The sequence below is a fragment of the Sus scrofa genome, chromosome 9, assembly GCF_054392235.1.
Source record: "Sus scrofa isolate SSC_HxYL_T2T_F1_AM1 chromosome 9, Sscrofa_HxYL_maternal_Yorkshire_Landrace_v2.0, whole genome shotgun sequence".
Lineage (NCBI taxonomy): Eukaryota > Metazoa > Chordata > Mammalia > Artiodactyla > Suidae > Sus > Sus scrofa.
Window position 1 is genome coordinate 58,407,458 of NC_139391.1, and position 24,418 is coordinate 58,431,875.

At 48.2% G+C, this 24,418-nt stretch overlaps 1 protein-coding gene across 4 annotated transcripts in view; it reads left to right on the forward strand.

The window, feature by feature from the left end:
- NTM (neurotrimin) overlaps window positions 1–24,418 on the forward strand; it is a 1,001,303-nt gene that overhangs the window by 165,763 nt on the left and 811,122 nt on the right. The gene's annotated exons all lie outside the window — the stretch shown is intronic.

Sequence of the window (24,418 nt, forward strand, 5' to 3'; positions counted from 1 at the left end):
GGCCATTGTCTGCCATGTGGAGGCACAGGTGGAGTACTTCTTTGCACCCAGCCCTGGGCACGGTCTTGGGTCTGCAGCCAGGCTCACACTAGGTGGCCACGTGGGGGCTCGGGATGGCTAATCGCCGCAGGCTAGAGCTCGCATCTCCCCCATCAGCTTGACTGTCAGCTTTCTTCATGATGATTAAAAGAAGGTAAAGGAGGAAGAAAGGGACTAACGAAAACATCTTTGTACATTTTAATCTGGGCCGTTTTTCCAGCAGGATGATAAGGCAGGTTGTGGAAATGTCAGCTTCCCCTTATCTCTAATTGTGTTAAGTTGAGGCAGCTCTGATCCTTGTATGCACAGCAGCCTGGAATGGAGAGATGAGGACAATTGATTCCCACTTTTTAATTAACACATGAGCTGCTTTAAAACAATAGTTTATTGGGGGCAGCTTGGGAGCAGGGGAGGGATGTGAGGTGGGGTCGCCTCCGCGGCGGTGACATTTAGAGCCACATCGACAAGTGGCAGCTTGGGAGTTGAATCAGGGGCTGGTGCTGACTAATTGTATCTCCTGCCTGGCCATGGTCCCAGGCGGTGAGGGGCGCTGCGGCCAAGAGGACAAAGGGGTTTCTAGGTCCCTCCACACACTCATGCCAAGACTCCTTAATTCACTAAACATTGCAGGGGGCTGTGGGGTGGGGGGCAAGGTATGTGCATTTATGAAATGGGTCCTTATACTGTCCTCCGGGTTGGTGCTTGGGCAGGAGCAGTTAATAAAGTTGGTGGTTCAGTCCCATTTTGTCTAAGCAGTGAAAACCCAGTCCAGTTATGTGTCAGAGGTCTCATCTGTACTAAAGAACAGAATCTGGAGTCATTTTGCCTCCACCATGGCTGCTGGGTCTATGTGTACATCCCGGGCACCTGGAGCCTCCCACCTGACCTCACCTTACGTGCTGGGTTTAAAGGTATAGGCTTTGGGGAGTTCCCGTCATGGTACAGTGGAAACGAATCCCACTGGGAACCATGAAGCCGTGGGTTCGATCCCTGGCCTCCCTCAGTGGGTTGAGGATCCGACATTGCCGTGAGCTGTGGTGTGGGTGGCGGACACGGCTTGGATCTGGTGTTGTTGTGGCTGTGGCATAGGCTGGCGGCTGGGGCTCTGATTGGACCCCTAGCCTGGGAACCTCCATATGCCGCAGGTGTGGCCCTACAAAGACAAAAGACAAAAGAGATAAAATAAATGTATATGCTTTGGTCTTCATTCCTGTAACATTTCCTTATTCTGAATCCAGTTTGGTTGACTTCTCCCCTGATATTCTACAAAACAATTTCTATTCTTTCTCCCACCCCTGGGAGCTGGATTTTGTATTTGGTGCTCTGCACCCCTGATGTCATCACTAGTCTTTTTTTTTTTTGGCTTTTTAGGGCCATACCCATGGCATATGGAAGTTCCCAGGTTAGGGGGCAAATCAGAGCTGCAGCTGCTGGCCTAGGCTACAGCCACAGCAATGCCAGATCTGAGCCATGTCTGTGACCTACACCACAGCTCACAGCAACGCCAGATCCTTAACCCACTGAGTGTGGCCAGGGATCAAACCTGTTGCTAATCGGATCGATTCCATTGTGCCACAGTGGGAACTCCTCATCACTAGTCTTATATCAGCTTGATCAAATCTGTGATCATAACTTCTTGTCTGCTTTCAATGAGCAGCATCTCTCCCTGGTTAGTCCCATTCCCATGCCCATCCTATTCCCCAGACTAGTTCCCTGGCCCACTCTTACCTGTGACCTGAGTTTTGCTTTACCTCTTGGATATTGATATTTAAACAATTCTCAGTCCTAGTTGGGGAGAGGAAAGGAAGAAAAAGCCTGATTGTGGAATTAGCTTCCCAAGACCCATCGTTGGAGAGCCATCCTACTAGTTTTTTTTTTTTTCTTTCCCTCCGGGGCTATTTTCAAGATTCTAGCACTTCTAGCATCGTTCCGGGCCAAGTGGCCATGGGTCATGGCACTTGCAACGTGACTGGAGTGTATGCTAGAGGATAATAGGCTTTTAATTGGTGCTCTTAATATATTAATAGATGGAAGACAGGGGCATGGACTAGGTGGCCTCTGAAATGTTTTCCTTTCCAGAATTTAAAGATATGACTGTTCTGCAGACTTGGAAAGCAATACATAGAATGGCTATATTCAAACCACGCTGCCCAGTCTATCATATTACGCTTGCATTTCTATCTCTTTACTCTTGCTCTCGTTTCATTTATTTTCTTGTTTTTTACATCTCCCCCAAAGCTCTTGTATCATGGATACACGCTGCTCTCCCATTAGAATTCAAGGTTTCTTAAGGATGGGGACCATCTTTTATCCATTGAGGTAGCTCCATGATAATAATAAAAGCTGACATTTATCAAGCACTTACTTTGTGTCTGAGATGGTGTTCTGCCCTTTACGTGTTTACGTCTTTGCATGCTCACAGCTGCTCCATGAGGGAGTACTATTATGACCCACATTTTCTCATTGAGGAGAAGGATGTTGGGAGATACTCGGAAACACGTGCAGGTTCGTGGGGCTGGATGAGTGTCAGGGACGCTGAGTCAGTGTGCAGCACAGCCTTCCTGCAGCTGTCCCAGTGCCTGACACAGGATGGTCTCAGTCAGGACAGGAATTCTCAGCTGGAGAAGGATCCAGCATTATCACTACTGTGGATCAGGTCACTCCCGTGGCACAGGTTCTATCTCCTGGCCCGGGACCTTCCATATGATGCAGGTGCTGCAAAAAAAAAAAAAAAAAAAAAAAAAAAAAAAAGAAAGAAAGAAAGAAAGAAAGAAAGAAAAAAAAAAAAGACAAGAATTCTGTTTCCAGTTCTGCAACTAACTTGAACATTTCCTCTAAACAACTTGAGATTTATTTTTTCATTCAATGACTTTCACAGGACCCAGGACATAGCAAGTATTCAGTAAATATTTAATAAATGACCAAGAAATAAATGGATGAGTGGATGGTTGATTCTGGATGTCTTTTCCTAGGTCTTTTTCTGTGACTAGAGCTTGGGTCAGTCTCTGTTCTCTGAGTTCTCACACCACCTTCTGCATGTACACATTTGTTTGATTCTGTTCTATCCTTGTAGGGTCTAACTGCTCCGTGTGTGGGTTTCGTATTCCCCAATAAATCCTGTAATATTTCCTGTGGTTCCCCTGGTGCCTAGCCCAGTGACCAGGGTAGAAGAGAGGTCAGTCAGTGCAGAGTGATGTGGAAGTGGGTATTGCTTTAGCGCACATCACGCTGGAAGGAACCCTGAAAGAGCAGCAACCTCCCCAGCTGATGCTGAATCTTCAGAGAAACTGCCATGTGGTTTCTGCTAAACAGATGTTTTTAACAGGTCAGGGAGCAGAGCCCGGGCTGCTGGCTTCAGGCAAAATTTGACATAGTGCTGCAGTATACTTACCATCCGCCGAGGAGCACTGGTCTCCAGAGAAAAAGGGTGTTATGTAGTTTTTAGGAAATCCAGGGAGTGATGGTCTGAGAGAGACCCTACGGTCACTGACAAATGCCATTAACTGTACGAATGGTGTTCCGAGATGGTTGCACACTCGTGTGTGCGTGAGCACACACCCACCAACTTAATTCTTCCTCTTCCTTAAGCTACTTTCAAAGTCATAGGCAAAGTTAGCCTCTCAGTTTTGCTCCTTGCTGGAAGTGGGGAGCAAACCAATTTTCAGAGGGCAAATAGAATGGGAAGACACAGACAGGCTCTCAGTGCCCATGGAAATCAAGAATAGCCATGTGTCAAGAGTAGCTGGGAAAGTCTTTTCTTCCTTCAGCATCTGAGATCCCAGAACTTAATGAGCACCTACTAAAAATCAAGACTGATGGATGCATGGGTTGGCTTCATGGAATGGATGTTTATCCAAAGATCATAGATTAATTAAGGGATGTAATTAAAAGAAAAGTCAAGAGGAAGAGGGGAGAGTCTGAGCCAGGAATGACGATCCACCTACCCTGAATTAGCCTGCTGAACCTAGTCAGCTTGGCATTCTTTGCAAAAAGGCACACCCCTTCCTGTGTTGGTTGGGTTTTTAAATTTCTTTTGTCCTTTTTAGGGCTGCACGCATAGCATATGGAAGTTCCTGGGCTAGGGGTGGAATCAGAGCTGCAGCTGCCAGCCTATGCCACAGCCACAGCCACGCCAGATCTGAGCTGCAGCTATGACTTACGAAAGTAGCTTGCAGCAATGCCGGATCCTTAACCTATTGAGCAAGGCCAGGGATTGATCCCTCATCCTCCTGAATACTAGTCAGATTCTTAACGCACTGAACCACAACAGGAACTCCCCTTCCTGTTTTTTTTAATTCATGAATAATTACCCTTGGAAGCAGTGAGCTCTCATCCTATTCCGCCCACCTCCTTAGACATTCCACACCTACTGTATCTATTCGCCAGATACTCCTTTAGGGCGGGGACCATGTCCCATGGATATGGGACCCTCTGGTGCTAGCACAGTATTTGGTGCCACTGGACACTCAATAAACAGCAATTCAATAAGTTGCCAAATACACAAATGAAAGAAATTCTGCATGGGGCTGTGACAGACCTAGATTACCTTGATGGATGTTTTATGTCCTGTTTTAATTTATTTTCCCCCTCTAAGAAGGGTTAATGTATGAGTGTTCAAGGGCAAACAGAAAAGAGAAAGGAATACATTTGCCATGGAAGTCATCCAGTCAAGTTTAGTGCTTTTCACCAGGAAAACTTACCAGTTATTTAATTGGGGGACTTGAAAGCTCACAAAAGAGAAAGGAGGGTGGGAAAATAGGAGGGAGAGGAAAAGTACTTTCCCACTATAGGGAGGGCCGGGACAGGAACAAAAGCCCTGTGATTCACCCAAGAATAGAAGCTTAAAGACCACAACTACGTGCCAAGGCACCCGAGGTCCTGCCAACCTCGCCTCATGTGGGGCATTTGCCCTTTGATGTGGCCAAGGGAAGGGATTTCAACAGGCAAATGGTGACCTTAGAACAGCTGCGTGGAGGCCCCTTTTGGAGCAAAAAGGCACTCGCCTCCTTTCTGTTCCCCAATTCTCTCCCTCCATCCGAGAAAGGAGGCAAAAGAAAGAGTTAATGTTGAGACTAGAAAGAACAGGATCCTGTTTCTGATGAAATAATCTGTGCAGAAAAAAATTGGAGAGTTCTCTCTGTGGCACAATGGGAGTGATGGTGTCTCTGGAGCACTGGGATGCAGGTTCAATCCCTGCCCTGGCACAGTAGGTTAAAGACTCCTTGTTGCAGCCACTGTGGTACAGGTCACAATTGTGGCTCAGATCTGATCCCTGGCCTGGGAACCCTGTACGCTGCTGGCAGGGGTGGGGGGGGGGAGAGAAAAATAAATAAATAAATAAATAAATTGTGTTTTTGCATTTGTTTTTTAAAAAAATGAACAAGAAAGAAAGAAAGAGAAAGAATAGGCGAGAGAAAGAAAAGAGAAAGAAAGCAGCCAAAAAACAAAACTAAATAAATAAATGAATTGCATTTTTGCATTTGTTTTAAAAAAACTGAACAGGAAAAGAAAGAAAGAAAGAAGGAAAGAAAGGGAGAGAGAAAGATGGGGAAAAAAAAGAGAAAGCAGGCAAAAAACAAAAATAAATAAGTTGAATTTTTGCATTTGTTTAAAAAAAAAAACTGAACAAGGAAGGAAGGAAGGAATTAAGAGGTGTTTAAGGAAGAAACCTGACCCGGGGGTAGGGAGAAGGGAAGAAGATGATGGAAGGAGAGCAGTAGATGTTCCCATCATTACCAGGGGAGGCGCCCTGCCCTCCTGGAGCAACCGCTTGAACCGAGGGGTTGGAGGTGGAGAGGCCTCCCCCATCAGCTCAACAAATCTTCACCCTCACCATTTACCCAGGACCTGCTCTTCTCACATCCTAGAGGAGGAAGCTGTGTTTCCTTGGGTTCGAGAACAAGACCAGGACTCCAGAGATTTGATGCCACCTGGGTCAGATGCCACCACCTTGCTCTTGAAGCAGATCCTAGGAAGCAGGTGTCCCCCCTCTTTCTCCTCTGAGGTGTCCGTTCCTTCCGTTCCTTCTGTGGCTGCAATTGTAACAGTTTCCTCTGAGCAGGTCAGATAGCCATCCCCCGCCCCTCAAAGAGCTAAAGCAAACAAAAACACTTCCTAGACCTGCCAGTGTAATTAAATATTCATTGAGCCCCTACTAAGAGTTAGGAATGCCACCATGGGCTGAGAAACCAAAAGTGAGTAAAACATTGTCCCTTAGGTAAGAAGCTCCCAGTCCACATGCAAGAATCGGTGTAAAACGAGGCAGGATTTAATAAGGCATGTGCAAAATCTTTAAGGAAACAAGAAGGAAAACATGAAGACTCCTGACGTCAGGGGAATTGGCTACGCTTCTGCGATAAGATGATATTTTTGAGGGCAGGGTGGGAAAGCAGCCCAGGCAGAGGGGCAGCAGCCCAAAGGCCCAGACCTTGGGACACAAGGAGTCATCCAGGCTGTTGGGTGGGGAGAAAGCAGAGATGAGAGTCAGCCTTCGGGATCTGTTGGCTTAACATTTTCTGGGGGGAGAGGGAGTAGTGGTATTTTTGCTTTGTTTTGTTTATTAAATTGTGGCAAATATACATAAAATGAAACATACCAGCCCACCTAGACCTCGAGGGCATTCTGCTAAATGGAGTAAGTCAGACAAAGACAAATATGATCTGCTTTCTCTTAGATGTGGAATCTAAAGATAAACAAGCTTATAGACACAGAGCATTGATTGGGGGCTGCCAGAAGTGGGAAGTGGCAGACTGTTTTTGTTTTTTAATTTTGTTTTGTTGGTTTTTTTTTTTTTTTTTTTTTTTTGTCTTTTTATCTTTTCAGGGCCACACCCACAGCCTATGGAGCTTCCCAGGCTAGGAGTCCACTTGGGGCAGTAGCCACTAGCCTACACCACAGCCACAGCAACACAGGATCCGAGCCACGTCTGTGACCTACACTACAGCTCACAGCAACACCAGATCCTTAGCCCACTGAGCGAGGCCCGGGATCAAACCCCAAACTTCATGGTTCCTAGTCAGATATGTTTCTGCTGTGCCACAGCGGGAACTCCCCTGTTTTTGTTTTTAAATATATTTCAGCAAAAAATGAAGCTGGCCCTCTGAAGCATTTTTCAATGTACAATTCATCGACCTTGGGTCCGTGGATACTGTTGTACCGATCTCACCACCATCCACTTCCAGAACTTTTTCATTGTCTCACACAGAATTTTACCCATTAATTAATACCACCCCATCTCCCCTTTCCTCCCTCCCCTTCTCTCCTTCTACTTTTTGTCTCTATGCTAATTTGTCAAGTCTTCGTATAAGACTTTTTTGTGTTTGGCTTATTTCACTTTGCATAATGTTTTCAAGGTTCATCCAGGTTGGCGCAGGCATCAGAATTTCATTTCTTTTTGTGGCTGAACTATATTCCATTGCATGCACACACCACATTGTGTTTGTCTGTTCATCTGCTGATGGACAACTGGGCTGTTTCCATCTTCTGGCTACTGTGAATAATGTTGCTGTGAGCACAGGCATCTCTTGGAGTCCTTGCTTTCAATTCCTTAAGGAATGTACCTAGAAGTGGAATTGCTGGACTCTGTGGTGGTTCTGTGTTTAAATTTGGGGGGAATCACTAAATTGTTTTCCACAGTGACTGCACCATTTTACATTCTCAACCAGCGATGCGTGAATGTTCCAATTTCTCCACACTCTCACCAACATTTGTTGTTTTCTGTTTGTTTGTTTTTTAATTATAGCCATCCTAATGTGAGTGTGAAGTGTTATTATGGTTTTGATTTGCATTTTCCTAATGATTAGTGATTAGAGCATCTTTTTATGGGCTTGTTGGCCATTTATGTACTTGCCTTGGAGAAATGTGTATTCAAATCCTTTGTCCATTTTTGGATCATTTCATGTGTGTGTGTGTGTGTGTGTGTGTGTGTGTGTGGTTGAATATATTTTGAGTACTGGGGACTATGGGATAGAAAATAAATGTAACCAATAACGTTTTAAGCATTTTTGCTTTTAAGTTTAGTAAAACACCTGCTTTTGCTGAGGTGTGCGACTGAAGAAGTATTTAAATGTCTCGATATTGTCAATGTCATGTATTTCCTTGCAGTTCTTGAATAAGCATCTCCCCCACAGTTTTCTAGGGCCAAAGATACTAAAACTCAGAGCAGGACACCAAGCCTGATAAACACCCAGGAAGCCACCAGGAAACAATCTGAGGTGTAAGTCATTCAAGGTGAAAGCGTTAGAAACATATCACCCCGTCTGACTCGCTAAGGTCCACATGTTTCAAGTAAGTTTTGAGTGTGAGGTATATCCTTGCAGAGATGGAAATGAGGAAGGGTGATCCAGCCTGGCTTTGAAGCTGGCCTCGCTCTGTCTGTAAGTCAGGCCCCAGAGAACAAGGCAGTGGATGTCCCACTCATTGCAGTGGGGGACTTGGGCCAAGGAGGACCTGTGTCTGTATGCTTGGACTTCTCGGCCCTCCCTGGCTGGATCCTGGATGATCAGGCAGGTTATCCTGCTCACTCTACTGGATCTGGTCCAGGACTGCTGTGCAGATTTCCTGCCTTCAAACCCTAGCTCTGCCCTTCCCTCGAGTGACCTTGGAGGTCCTTGAAACTCAGGCTTCCCTTCTGCAAAAATGGGGGAAAGGAGTTGGAGCTCTAGGGTTGTAATAAGATTCCTACCAAGCAAAGCATTGTCCTGCACACAGTGGATCTGACAGGAAACAGGGCTTGAGAGCTGCTAGAGAAGAAAGAAAAAGCACAAAGAGAGGCTGGAGGGACTAGGACGGCAGAGCCTGTGTGTCCAGGAAGCCAATGGCAGCCTTGTCCAGCCAGAGGCAGAGGTTATCCAGCAGCAGGAACGTAATGTGCATGTTTTCTAGAAGATTTGAAGGCCCCTCTCCATGGCCCAGACCCCTCTCGCCCTCTTTCCCCCCAGGGCTCAGAATTACCAGGCCTCCATAAGCGCTAATCCCCATGGTTCCTTCCTAGGGAGGCTTAACTGCATTCATGAATTCAGAGCTAAATCCCTCACAGCCCCCAGTCCAAGTGAACAGCTGGTCCCCGATACTGATAGCGAGGACAGAACTCATCAGTTTGTTGGGTGTTTCCCTGAATAATAAGTGAACCGCTTATGACATATCTGAAACTCCCATCCCCAAGACCCACCACCCCCTGCTTTAAGGCAGTGCGGACAGGCTCTGTACGGCTTGAGCTGCAGGTAGAGTGCAAGCCCTCCTAATGCTTATGGGGAATTTGTATACGAGGTGACATCGGACCAGAGCCAGGGGTATAGGAGCAGCATGGGACAGACACAGACACACACACACAGACACACACATACACACACCCACATACCCACACACAGGCTTTAGAATCAAGTTTTCCTCATTAGCTTGTGACCATGGGCGATCATAAAGCATCTCTGAATTTTGGTTTCCGCCTCTGAAATGGGGCCAATATCTTACCCCAAGTCCCCTATTGGGATTAACTAGGACACAGAGGAGAGGGGCCTGGGCGCTCTGTTGGTGCTTCATAAATGTTAGTGCATCAGTTCCTAACTCCAGTAGAAGCAAATCATGGGCTTATTCCTTTGCCCAAATAAAAAGCCTAATGATGGTATTTAGGAGGGGGAAAAAAAACTTGCCCAGCCATCACACAGGCATCCTCCTTGAGCACAGGGCCGTGATGGAAAATTCGTTTGTAGAAATGGCCATGATGGAAAAGTCGTTTACAGAAATGGCCATGACCACACTGCGGCCGGGGCAGGAGGGCTGAGCTCTGCGGTCTGGAGCTCCAAGCCCGGCGTCAGAGGGTGCTGAGCCCATGATGACAGGAGTGAACCCCGCCCGCCCAGCTGCTGCACAACCAGGCAGCACAAATCCCTGTATTTTCGGTGGAGGGAACCGCTCCAGCGCCCCTGAAGAGAGAAGGAAAAAGACCTTTCCTTGCAAGCATGTTTACTCTGCATCCACCACTGAGCGTGTCTTTAAAATTCACGTTGGGTTTGCCTCCCAGGGGCCTGGATGCAGCTCAGGGCGGAAAGGTAGACGGAGCTCATTTGTCTGTGTGCCCCTGTGGCCAGGGTGGTCCAGGTGACAGCTGCTGCTCTGAAGCATGACGGGCCTCAGGCAGCAGGAGGACTTAATTAATCAGTGCATTGACCGAGCACCCTCGGAGGGCCAGGCACCTCGCTAGGCGCTGTGGGGGATAGAAAACAAGGCAGAGCCTTGCCTTCCGGTGTCTTAAATTCTAGCCTCCGGTGATAGTACCTAAGTGGGTGAAAAGTTAGATAGCAATATAAGAAATAAATAACTACTCGATTCAATAATGTCGGAGATGTCCCACCACATCCTGGGCGTGATTAATTCCCAAAGGAGAGGTGCAGACCTGGAGTGCTGCGGGAGGCAGTCTGCCCATGTGCATTCACTGCCTGCCTCCTACAAGCCTGCAGCCAGGAGAGAAGCAAGAGAGCGCTCGGCACCCCTGCCCTGGCCTCCTCACCCAGTGCTGTATTGAAGTTCTTGACAGTGCATTCCATGCCAGGCAAATGGCATAAATGTCCTTATTTCCAGGTGCTCAGGGCTGGTGCCTCAGTCCCCCAAGGGAGAGAGGTGAGGACAGCTGTCACTGCCACCAGGGGTTAGCACCCACATCCTGGGCATGCGTGGATCTCCCTTGGAGCACATCTCATAGCCTTGAAACTGTCTGTGTATGTGCCTCCCTCAGAAGAGCACAAACCAGAGTTCCTATCCTGGCTCAGCAGTCATGAACCCAACTAGTATCCATGAGGATGTGGATTCAATCCCTGGCTTTGCTCAGTGGGTTAAGGATCAGGCATTGCTGAGAGCTATGATGTAGGTTGCAGACATGGCTCGGATCCTGCGTTGCTGTGGTTGTGGTGTAGGCTGGCAGCTATAGCTCTGATTCGACCTTTAGCCTGGAAACTTCCATATGCTGCAGATTTGGCCCTAAAAAGACAAAAAAAAAAAAAAAAAAAAAAAGAAGAAGAAGAAGAAGAAGTGCACAAATCATTCAAGGCCAGAGCCTTGTCTTGGCTGCTTTTGTAGATTCCTCTTTGCCACAGCTTCTTAGGATGACCAGCACGCAGAAACCACTTCCAAAATATGGTTGATTGAATGTTTTTAGGATGCTAAACCTTAATGCAGTGCCACTGCCAGACTTATCTGATATCTATAACACAACTCTTAGGAGTGGATGGTGCTTTACTGCAAAGAATGACTCTTTCCTTGTCAAAAAGCTGATGCTGGGAGTTCCCTGGTGGCTCGGCAGGTTGAGGATCCAGCATTGTCACTGCAGCAGCTCAGGCCACAGCCATGGCATGGGTTCAATCCCTGGCCCTGGAACTTCTGTGTGTTGCAGTGCAACCAAAAAGAAAAAAAATGCTGATACTTATAATAAAGGCAGAGGTTGGTTGTTTGGAGGCAGTGGGCAACAGTTACTTTATTTCCTCTTTCTCTTGGTAGAGAACTTGGAAGAGGGGAATCTTACTCAATAATATCTTCCCTAAGAGAGCCCCAGGGGCAAAAAGGTCACTTGCACCCCACAACTGATAGGAACAGGCTCATTCTCTTTCAGGTTGGGGCAGAAGCGGTGGGCAGTAGCCAAAGCAGTAATTTGCACTGTAGCCTGGTACCCCAACAGTTTCTCAAGCCTACTGTGTGAGTGTTGTCAACCCTGATGGCAAATCAGAAGGCAGATGCAGGGAGTTCCCATTATGGTGCAGTGGAAATGAGTCCGACTAGGAACCATGAGGTTGCGGGTTCGATCCCTGTCCTGCTCAGTGGGTTAAGGATCCAGCATTGCCGTGAGCTGTGGTGTCGGTCACAGACACAGCTCAGATCCTGCGTTGCTATGGCTGTGGTATAGGCTGGCAGCTGTAGCTCTGATTCGATTCCTAGTTTGGGAACCTCCATATGTTGTGGGTGTGGCCCCCCAAAATAGAAAAAAACAAAAAACAAAAACAAACAAACAAACAAAAAAAGCAGTAGATGCAGCCTGGAAGGTGAATTAAGGGCATGTGTGTGGGCAGGACTGTCAATCTGTAGTTCTTATCAGAGTACCCGCTACAGTTTCTCTGCATCACCCTGGTTAATAAAGGAAATGTGAGCAGAGGGTTTAGAGCCTGGAATATAGTAGGCACTTCACAAACATTCTCAAGATTAATGAGTGAAGCAGAAGATAAGGAACTTTTAAGTGTTTTTCAACATTTTTATATGAAAGTCATCAAACATCCAGAAACGATGAAAGGATTTTACAGTGAGTACCCACTAACCCATCACTAGGTTCTACAATTAGCATTTTATTCAATTTTCTTTATCAGAAATTCATCTATCTCTCTGTTATCCATCTGTCACTCTGACACTTTTGATTTTATAAGGGATGTATTCCACTTAAGGAAACAAGGCATGAACATGTAAGACAATTACTCAGCGTTTTCAAGGAGGGGGGTAAAAAGTAGATGCAGGCAGGCCTAAGACTGCAGTGAAAAAGGCAACCTTCCACAAGGAAGAAAAGATGCAGAGATCATTTCATGGAGGCAGGACTTCAGGGGGGCCAGGAGCATGTGTAAGGTTTGGACAGGTAAAGGGATAAGTGTGGTCTTCAGTCAGATGTGATGCCATTGCTCTGGGTGGTCCTTCACCATCCTTTTCCTCCTGCCTGATGCTGGCCTGGGGTCTTCATCATTGCTGAGGACAAAACCCCAAGGGCGTGAATGCCTTGGGGACTCAGACCCTGAGGGAGCTCGGTGTCTCTCTGGTTTAAATGATACATTGTGGGATTCAAGGGATCAGTCCCAGAGGGATGAGCCTTTTTTCACTCAGGGTGAAGGTACAGAACAAAGAGTGAGTGGGGTGTGGGGGGGACATTGGGACTTGAGAATGAGGTTTGGGAAGGAGGCAAGGGATCTTGGGACCCCCTCTGAAGGTGCCTGGTGAAGACCAGAGAGCTTTCTACCTGCCTCGTGGGCAGGGAAAGTAACACAGACTCACCTGCCGGAGGGGACCATGTTGGCCTGGGGAAGAACAGCTGCCCTCCTGTGGCCCAGATGGGGCAGGCATTGGATGGGGGCAGCTTACAGAGGGGCAGGAGCTACAGACCCCCACCCCCACCCCAATATCAGCCATCCACCTGGTGCCCTCTGGGGAAGAGGTTTCTAAAGATCAGCTTGAGAAGGCTCTCATTCCATAGCCTCTTCCTGGGACACATGCGGGTGATAGGAGTCACAGGCAGTCCTGGCTTGGGTTTCAAAGCTAGGCAGAGAAGGTGCAATGCAATCACTGAGTCATCTGTGCAGTTCTGCAGGCTGTTTTGTTTTGTTTTTGTTTTTTTTTGCAAGCAAGTGAAGTCTTTATTACAGGAAAGCAAACGGCTCCCAGGATAGCTCGGAGGGGGAAAAAGAGTTCCCCCTCTCTATTGTCCTATAGGGGCTTTTATCCCTTAAAGATGGGAGTTGTCAACATGGGGTCCAGAAAGATGTGGTTTTCTCCCATTGGCCTTGCTCAATTACCTATATCAGTCCTTGTCCAATAGGGGTCTTCGGGGCGGAAATGTCCCATAAGTCTCATGGTTTCTTTGCCCTTCTCTTCCCATAGACTGAGTCACAGGGGGTTAGGGATTACTGTCCATCTGGGCATAGGTACACTCCCTATAGTAAACAAGGCCTGTGGGGACATTACTCCCTGGAGCCCTTAAGCCACAAATGTTAATCAATGGCCATATCAAAGAGTGCATCGAAGCCCATGCGCCTTCACGGATTACCTGAGTTCTTATTCGCCTCAATCCCCTGCTCTAGAGGTAGAGACTCTAACTGTGGGGGGGTGGGGGGGAAAGGGGTGACGACCGCTCAGACTGTTTCCTGCTGAAAAGAGGCGTCGTTAGGGGAAAGCAGTTAGATGTCCACTCATGGGATGGTCGAATGGGCTTCGATACATTATCTTGGGTGCCCCTTCTATTACCATTTGAAGGTTGATAGCTTTTTTTTTTTTTTTGTCTTTTTAGGGCCACACCCATGGCATTTGGAGGTTCCCAGGCTAGGGGTCTAATCGGAGCTGTTGCTGCCAGCCTACGCCACAGCCACAGCAACATGGGATCAGAGCCACATCTGTGACCTACACCACAGCTCACAGCAACGCCGGATCCTTAACCCACTGAGCAAGGCCAGGGATCGAACCCGCAACCTCATGGTTTCTAGTCAGATTCCTTTCCGCCGCACTACGATGGGAACTCCCATTGATAGCTTTTAATCAGGATGTAATGCAGGCTGATTTCTTAACCTCCCGCAGGACAAGGCTTGGCTGCCTGCAGCTGGAACACCCTATCTTGCCTTGTGTCTCCTCTTCCTCCACTCATCTCCCAATGCCTTCCCCTTTCACCTGCGTTGTTTCTGTCCCCTTCAAATTGTTTTACTGAGCTTGACATCCGCTCCCTGGTGGAGGAACACGGCACCCTCCCCATGCTGCCTGGTTGGAGCAGGGCCAGGGGGTCTGGCGTTTGCAGAACAAAAGATACCTGTCCTGTGAGTGCTCCAGCTAGCTCAGGCCTGGAGGAATCCATGCAAGTGCAGTGGAGGATAAGCCCATTCATTTTGTGCTGCAGCCTCTTGTGTACTTTGTCAGCAAGATGGGGAGCGCGCACTATTTTCTCTGGCTTTTAGGATTTCCATATTTATTGCCTGTTTGCTACTCCCAGTGAGAAGAGAGGGGGGAAAACAACTTCCTCCATTTGAAATTTTAAACATGAACAGGTGAGGTACCCCGCCATCTCCTGCAGTTAGAGCAGCACATGGAACCGTGGAGTCTTAGAGCTGAAGCACTCGAGAAATACAAACAGTATTTCTTCATTTCGCACCCGGGGAAATCCCAAGCAGGGGACAGGGTGACTTGGTCATCACCACATATCTCGTTAGTGGCAGCCCTGAGACCAGCATTTATGCTGGCAGACTCTTAAATTGTCTCTCCCCATGACTGCCCGTGCAGGCTCATTTTCGATTCAAGTCACAGTCCTCCTTGGTGCAGGAGATCCCACTGTGTGTGAGGTTCTGTGTGGCAGGCTTGTGTATTTCTGCTTTAATCCTCGCAAGGATGGGAATTCGTCCTCATTGGTTCAGTTGTTGTGCTGGGATCTGGGAGCAGGTGATACAGAGCCAGGACTGGGGCTGGGGGAGAAGAGGAAGGAAGCCACTGCCTGCTGGGACCCTACCGTCTATGGAGATAACACAGAACAAACATGACACAATAAGGCAAGAAACATGTTGGGAGCTAAAGCCTTTCGGTGTCTGGCACCCAGTACAAGCTAGATGTTTGCGAACAGACAAGAGGGGCCCCTCCCCCGAGAAGGGACCAGGAAAGGCGTGTCAAGAGAGTGGCACTGAGTTACCTGGTGGAAGACTTTTGGCTGATGGCCATGAGGGAAGGCATTTCAAGCAAAGACAGAACTGGAATGAATGTGCAGGGACCAGCATGGATGCAAGTGTGTGTTGAGGGCGGGGGGAGTTGTAGGTGCAGAGGTAGTGGAAGGCAGGGCTGGAAAATAGGTTCAGCCGTTCATAGGATGGACATTACCAAGGGCTCTCCATGGGCTGGGTCCCCTGGTGGGCCTGTGATTTTTGCAGCCAATGGGACAGAGAGGGTGAGGCACAGACCCACACATAGACTCTGATGTAACAGCAAGTGCCTGGGAGCTGCTGTGATAGAGTTATTGGAGGCGATGATAAGGAAAAGCCGGCCATGGGGAAATCAGTGTCAGGGGCCCTCCAGGTAAAGGAGAAGCCAGGGGAAGGCTCCAGGGAAAAGGCTCTCTTTCAAAATGTTTGAGAAAGAGAAGTTCCCTTCGTGGCGCAGTGGAAACGAATCCGACTAGGAAATGAGGTTGCGGGTTCGATCCCTGGCCTCGCTCAGTGGGTTAAGGATCCGCAGATGCAGCTCGGATCTGGCATTGCTGTGGCTGTGGCGTAGGCCGGCAGCTATTGCTCAGATTAGACCTCTAGCCTGGGAACTGCCGTATGCTGTGGGTGTGGCCCTAGAAAGGACAAAAGACACACACACAAAAAATGTTTGAGAGAGATAAAAATCATAGGCCTGTGTGAAATAAATTTCCATGGAGTCTACTGATGAGAGGAGTTTGGGGTCAGATTATGGAGAACCTTCTAGTCCATGGCTGGGAGATTGAATTTCATTCTAAATACAATGAGATTAAGGTCTAACCTTCTTCCTGCATTATCTGGCCTTGGCCTCTGTCTCCACCGGAGCAACCCGACTTGGTTGACCCAAGATGTCCCCATTTGAGCAGCACTGAAATCTTAGCATCCCATAAATTCTCCAGGCGAGTGGGGGTGTCAGTCACCCTACTGCTCACCTTCATTTTTATGACAGTCCTATCACAATTGGACATGTTGTGGAGCCCCTTAAAAATCTCTGGCTGACTCCTTAAGAAAATTGATGGCCATTCCAAAGGAAAAAAAAAAGAAAAAGATTTTTTTTTTTTTTTTTTTAACAAGAGTAACATAATTAAAGCTCTTTGAGCATTTTTAAGATACTGGAAACCTCTAGGGTCACTCAATTTACATAAAAACGCCTTTCTGTTGAAATCTGGGATTCATTCGGATGTGGAAAGGCTAATGGGCCAATAGGCAGGCCTTCCTTGGGAATAAAAAAAGGTCATCCCCATCCAGATGTTCCTGTCAACACCCTCTAGTGCAGAATTGATTGGACTCATTAGGTCTCATTCTTCAAGACTTGAAGGTTTGAACTCAGACTCTCTCTCCAGTAAGCAAAACTTATAGGAGCAGGCCTTCATGTGACAGTCCCAGCTGAGTCTACAAAGTCTCTAGGGTCACCGGAAGCTAGCTGTGAGAGAAATACAGTGGCCTCTGTGGCTGTCACCTCCAGAATTGTGTTCTCTAGCTTTTCACGAGTTCGGTGTGAAATCAAAATACTACGCAGCTCCTTTAAGAATCTTTACCAAGATAATGGAATCTATGATCTCACAATCACATAAATCACTGCCAGCCCCCTTAAGTCAATTCATATTTCTGCAGTTCGTTAGTGGCTCGGGAGGAAATTGCATTTATTATAATTGCCTCTAATTGCACCAGATTAGTGATTACAATTATTGATGGCAGCTGATTATTCATTAGGCATCAAATCAATTCCCGGGCTTCTTCATTACTCGAAACAGTAATTCTGATGAGGAGAGGTCTAAAGGAGGCCACGTCCACCCTCTTCCCTGCATGGCGGGCAACCTCCCCAGGCTGTCACTAAACTAGCACCTGAAAATGATTTAGGAATTAAAGTGACAGAGGGGCAGCCCTCTCCTTCCCCACCTGGTGCCTAACGCCAAGCCCAGCACTGATCAATGGAATTTTGAAATCTGTTTAACATCACCAAAGGCTATTTGGAGGCTCTGGAATGCTCTCGAACCAAGAGCTCTTCTTGGATGCTCTTCTTGGATGCTCTTCTTGATTGCATGGCAGAAATGGCATGGTTCCCTGGCCCAAGTCTTCTGGAATATATGCCACCCAGAATGTGGAATGAGCATAGACTTGAGGGCCACAAGGAGCAGACTTTATGTTCTGGCTGAGCCCTTGGGAGCCATGTAGAGCCTGGCAGGACACCTATCCTGCTTGAGCTATAGAATCATCTAAGGATGGTGAATAAACAGTGATAAGGTCCCCTCCTGTCCTCTTGTTGGCCACTGGATTCTCTCACCCAGAACAGGGCTGGCAGAGAGGGAGAGACCTGTATACATGTCAAGAATACCTGAAGGCGGAATTAGATAACCTATTAAAGACTGTGTCTTGTACAAAAGTAGAGTAGTTGCTCAATAAACATCACTGTCTCTCCATCCTCACTCCCTTCATTCTTAATGTCTACATTATCTTCAAATTTCCATTCCTTATCCCTCTGTGCATTGGTTCAATATCAACCATAAATACATCATCCCTGTAGTATCTATAATAGAAGAGCCACTTCCAAAAGACCTCTACGTGGTGGTTTTCAGTCTTTGGCCCACTCATCCGTACCTACAGCCTGCTAGGCACTGCATCTCGAGGAGTTGAGAGGTAAATAAATCATAGGTATTGACCTTAAACCACTCCCAACCATATGGGAAAGACTGTCCATTCTGTTTCCATGCTTTGTTTGCATTCTAGGACCATGCAGGCTCTAATAAGCCCACAGAGGCTGGAGAAAGCCAGCTCAGACTGAAGGGTCACGAAAGCCTCGCAGAGGTGAATTTTGAGATTGAACCTCCATGAATCTCTTCAAATGCCCTAACAGAGTGGTTAGATTTTCAGCCAAGCAAGTAGCACTTGAAACGAGTGAGCCAGAAAGGAGCACATTTGCAGAGCAGCACCGCCTGTATGCATCTGGGCGTTGGGTCCATGAGCACTGTGATGATATCAAGTGCGGTTCCCCAGATGCCCCCATGGGCAAAAACCTCCAGGACCCAGGCAGCTTCCTTTTCTTAGCCATTGAGATCTCAGAACTGTAGAGGTGTCTGAGGGCTTTGAAACCATACGGTGCCATTGACAATGCAGAGTCCTAACCCATCCTTTCCCCAAACTTCAATCCCCCAGTCTCCCTGCTATCCCAGTGCCCTCATCCATCAGCTTGTCTCCTTTTCACAACCCCCCTACTGCTACCTATGCCTCAGTCTGAAGGGCATAGGTGTCGGTGGGAAGCAGAGGCACGGGAGGCACAACTGCCACAGCAGATGCAGAATCATCGCACGTTGGACAGGGAAGGAGGGATGCTGTGGGTGAGGGGGTGTGTGGCCCAGCTCACGGTCAGTCAGTTCCTTGTCCATGTGGGAGCTGGTGCTCATTTCCCTGGCTGCTCACACTTAAGCCCTGCCGTGGGGCTAAGCTGTGGCCAGATTCCCCGAGAAAGTGAATGGTGACCCCCAGACAACCCAAAACACAGAGCCTAGAGCCTGGAGGACAGGTACCTGGTGTCATTATTTGCATGGTGGTAACCACTCTGCCTCTTTCTGGGAAGCTGCAGGGGAACATGTGACTTCTCTGGACAGAATCCCTTTCTCTCCTGCCTTAAGGCTCTTGTGTGTCCTTCTAAGCTTGTGGAAACATGTGCATTATTTTTCTTGAGACCTCTCCACATCCCAGCCTGCTTACCCATGCAGAAGGAAGCCAACCCCTTTCTCTAAGTGACATGTCCCTCCACTTCCCATCTTCCAAATGTCCCAAATAGTGACAGTCTCTTCTTTAAAGGTAGATCTTTTTTGGGGGGAGAGGGAGGATACCATCCTTATGGTACAGCATCACTTCCAAAAAACTAGAAAATGATGATATTCTATGATAGATGAGAAGCCCCAACAGTGCTTTTTGTTTCTTGGCAGCTGCCCCTACCCTCACCCTCTTTCCCAAGACCCCCCGGAGGTCTGAGTCGTCAGGGGCAACAGGATGCTCACCCTCTGGCTTGGAAAAGAAGTTGAGTTCAGCAGTGCTCTGATTGAAGAGAACGCTGCTGTGGCCAGAGCCAGAGGGAGGTTTTGTGTGGTGATCAGGAACCATAGGGGTGTGCCTGGGCTGCTGTGGGAAGCTGCCTCGAGCCTGCTAGCAGCTCCCACAGGAGATGAGGGGAAGCTCTGCTCGCCTCGTCTCTGGCCGAGCTCCCCGGAACTCTAAACTGCTAGAGCCATGTGGGTCCAAGCCCTGCCTCTGCCCAGTCCTCCATCAGCCAGGGCATAGTCCCACATCATCCTGGTGACAGTTGGTAAAGGAGTCCCAGTCTAGCCGCTTGTGCAGGATGGTTGTGCAGTAAGAGCCTTCATCCTTATGGCAGGCACATTAATGCCAAGTTTGCTCATTCTAATTAATAACAGTCAGTAAACACCAAAGAGAGCTAATGATGATTACAGGCCGCAGCTCTTGCGTGTTAGCAAACACACACAGGCAGGTGGCCCCCCTCCCTCCCAGGAAACAGGCTGGGTCTGCTGCCTGCCGAGATGCCGATGCGGTCCCTCCTCAGAGCCCTGCCCCATGTGGGTTACTACTCACCCCAGCTCCTGGCATATATAAGAAGAGGACAGGGCCTGAGCAGCCCAGTCACGTAGGAAGGACCTGGCTTGGAGAAAAAGGCCTGGGAGACAGGTCCTTGGTTCCTTCTGGGTTCCCAGACAGCTTGCCCTGGCTCTGGGGACTAAACTCATTTTGCTATTCCCCCCACTTTTTTTTTTTTTTAATTTTTCCACTTTATAGGGCCGCACTCGTGGCATATGGAGATTCCCAGGCTAGGGGGTCGAATCAGAGCTGTAGCTGCCGGCCAACACCACAGCCACAGCAACACAGGATCCGAGCCGCATCTGCAACCTACACCACGGCTCATGGCAATGCTAGATCCTTAACCCACTGAGCGAGGCCAGGGGTCCAACCCGAAACCTCATGGTTCCTAGTTAGATTTGTTTCTACTGTGCCAGAATGGGAACTCCTCTTCCCCCTTTTTTTTAAAAAAAAAAATTTTTTTTGGTCTGTTTTTTTCAGGGCTTTTTTTTCCTGTTGTAGACCTGATGTAGTCTCCATGAGGATGTGGGTTCCATCCCTGGCCTCGATCAGTGGGTTAAGAATCTGATGTTGCTGCAAGCTGCAACGCAGGTCGAAAATTCAGCTGAGATCCAGTGTGGCTGTGGCATAGGTTGGCAGCTACAGGTCCAGCTCCAATTTGACTCCTAACCCTTGGGGAACTTCCTTATGCTGCAGGTACAGCCATAAAAGGAAAAAACAAAACAAAACAAAAACAAACAAACAAAAAAACCAGAGTGCCTCCCTTGTTCCTGGTCCAGTCGTGGGGTTTGTGGTTGGTGGGTCTATCCCATCCATTCCCAGTGATTCCTCCATCTCTCCTCTCGCCAGCTCCTATGCTGATTCTGTTCCCTCCTCAGCCTGGGCACATGTAGTTTCATCCTACAACTCAGGGCTTCCTGTTATGAGCCCTTGACTCCTGGTTCCGCAGGGATTTTACCCACCCTCTAGCCCTGGTTCTACCCTGTCTCCTGATTCAGGGTTCTTCCCATGGTCATTTTTCCAGGCTCAAGAAGGAGAAATGAAGAGCAGCCCAGCTCTGAGGGGCCCCAAAGATATCTCATCTTGGAATATTTTCCTCGTTGACCTCCAGGGCTCATGGCAATTACGCATAATTACATCAACACCCTCTCACTCAGGTTGAATACAAATTTGGAGAGTATCTTACTTCTCAAAACAGTCCCTGACCCCCTGGCCCTGGGTAAATTTGAAAGATGCTTCTGAGAGAGGCTGTTGGCTCCCTGCTGTGAGCCCCTAAGTGACCCTACAGCCAGACTGGAAAAATGAATCCTGGCCACCCAGCCACATGATTATACAGCAGTGCACCGAGGTCCTGCAGAATAGAGCCAGCACTGTGCCATTAAAACCTCATCCCGGAGTTCCCGTCGTGGCGCAGTGGTTAACGAATCTGACTGGGAACCATGAGGTTGAGGGTTCGATCCCTGCCCTTGCTCAGTGGGTTAAGGGTCCGGCGTTGCCGTGAGCTGTGGTGTAGGTCGCAGGTGCAGCTCGGATTCTGCACTGCTGTGGCTCTGGCGTAGGCCAGTGGCTACAGCTCCTATTCAACCCCTAGCCTGGGAACCTCCATATGCCATGGGAAACGACTCTAGAAGAGGCAAAAAGACAAAATAATAACAGTAATAATAATAATAATAATAAATAAATAAATAAATACCTCATCCCTAGTTTGGTCTTTTGCTAGAGGACCTGGACCCCTCTTGATGTATCATGTTTTTCTCTGTTCACCTCATCCTCCTTATAGACACTAGTTCCTTTGGCAGCAAGGGTAACATTTCTTTTATCCCCGTCACTGCCATTTGGACAGTACTTTCTTCCCTGAAGAACTGTTCGGTCTCCTCCATCCAGAAGTGGTTCTCTGTGAGTTTAAGAAGGAAGAGAATAGCAAGAATTGTGAGAGGTGGTCATGTACTATTTCTAAGGATGCTAATGAACAGATCCAAGTAAATAACAGGGTGTGAGCACCTGGCTTATCTTGGCGTCTTTTTCAATGGTGGGGACCTTACATCACGTGTCTGTCTTTTACACGTGTCCCTTTCTGCGACTTTTAGACTTTCCTCCGTTTTTTTCCCTCCACCCCTTTTTTTCCCCTCTCTCTTTTCTGTCTCTCTCTCCTCTCCTGCACCTGTGGCATATGGAAGGTCCCAGGCCAGGGACTGAATCTGAGCTGTAGCCATGATCTATGCCACAGCTGCGACAAAGCTGGATCCCTTAACCCACTGGGCGGGGCCAGGGATAGAACCTGTGCCTCTGCAGCGACCCAGGCTCCTGCAGTCAGATTCTTAACCCACTGTGCCACAGCGGGAACTACGCTCTCATCTCCTTTTGGCTAGAATAAGGAATCGAAGGGCATGTCTAAATTTGGTTTGATACCTTTCATCCACCTCTTTGTTCATTCCACCAACATTCCCAGAGCTCTGACTCTGCGCCCACCTCTCGGCTCGTTTTTCAGAACAGAGAGATGATCAGACATGCTCTGCTCTGGAGCAACCCTGATAGAGCAAGGGGAGAAAGGTAGGGAGTCAAAGCAACTATTAAATACATGCAGGAGACGAGGGGAACTTAAAAGAAGGTGAGAAGCAGGTCTCCGGGGTTACATCAGGGAAAACCTCATAGAGAACATGACATTTGGGCTGAATATTAAACTGTTGAAGGTGGGAGGTGGGAGACCGGGTTCGCAGGCAGTGAGCTGCCTGAGCAGGAGCCTGGGGTGGAAGAGCCTGAGGAGTTTGAATATCCAATAAGCCATCTGACCCGGCTGGGAGGGTGGCTGTGAGAACTGGTCCAGGGGTGGTTGCTGAGTTGGATCATCAGGAACCTGGCAAGATACTGGGAAAAGCACAGAGTATTTGCACGCAGGTCCTCATCCGAGGGAGCGGAGAAGGGGTATTTATATTTCACCAAATACCCTGCTGTAGTGTTTGAATTTTTCTCACCTTTATTAAAAAGGGACACCCGGCTTAGCAATGAGATCCTGCTGTGTAGCACTGGGAACTGTGTCTGGTCATTTATGATGGAGCATGATAATGTAAGAAAAAAGAAAATATACATGTATGTGACTGGGTCACCATGCTGTACAGTAGAATATTGACAGAACACCATAAATCAACTATAATGGAAAAAAATAAAAATCATTGTATAAAGAATTTTAAAAAAGGGACACCCATACTTGAGAGCATCAGGTGCTGAGGTAAGGCCAAGGATCTCTTCTTTTTTGAGTGCGGGGGGCAGGAAGGGTTTGAACAGGGCAAGGGAGTGGTCAGAGTTCTGTGACTGGACCCTGTGCTTCCCATCCCTTCATTTTAAAATAGATGAGTGGAAGCTCTATATAGTTCTTGAGCCAACTAAACCAGTCATTTTTTACCTCTAAGTAACCAGGGGTTGGTTTTATCTTCTGATGGTCAGTGACCCTTGGTGGAAACAAGGCTCCCCGCCGCTCCGTTAGCAATTCCTCTCGCCTCTGATCCTCGTCCCATTTCCCTGTCATCCCATTTCTAGACACCTGCCTTTCGTTTTAAGTTCTGCACAGCAGGGTTTTCTGCTCAGGCTGAAAAGCTGCCCATCAATCCCTGGCCCCATGAACCATGTCAATGTCTTCTGGACTCAGGAGCCAGCTGTGCCCCCTGCGCTGGGCTGCCCAGCCTGTCTCACCTGGGACTTGCCCATCTGGCCACACCATGTTCCCAGGTAGCAAGAGTGACCCAGTGGCATCTTCAGCTGCCCGGCCACTGGGGAATGCAAGGCAGTGGTCACCTACACCAGGAGTGGCAGGCACCCCGCTGGTCTCTCTGGAAGCTGCCCATTGCCCCTAGGAGGGGATGAGGAAGCAGCTGGCCTTGCAGCTTGTGAGGAAAGAGGGGGCCTAGAGAAAGTACCCTCCCTCTTTCTCTTCCCCGCTTCTCAAGCTGTGCCTCTCTCCCCCTTGACCCCATCTGCCAGGCTTCAGACTGTCTGTGTGCCCCCAGCTTCCTTGGGTCCCCCCCATTCTGCCAAACAGGGCTGCTTTCTCCCTGTCCCTATGTCCCAAGTGTCATCATGGGACATTCTGCCATCCCGCTGCCTTTCTGTGGTGCTTGTCCCCCGACGCCTACTCCGGAGGTCCTCTTCTTCCTCCTCCTCCCAGGAGGCCTTCCTAGGACTGCAGTTGTTTGTTTGTTTGCTTTTTAATTGTTATTTCCCCAATACGTTTTTTTCCTCCTGTACAGCATGGTGACCCAGTTCCACATACATGTACACATTCTATTTTCGCACATTATCCTGCTCCATCATAAGTGACTAGACATAGTTCCCAGGGCTACACA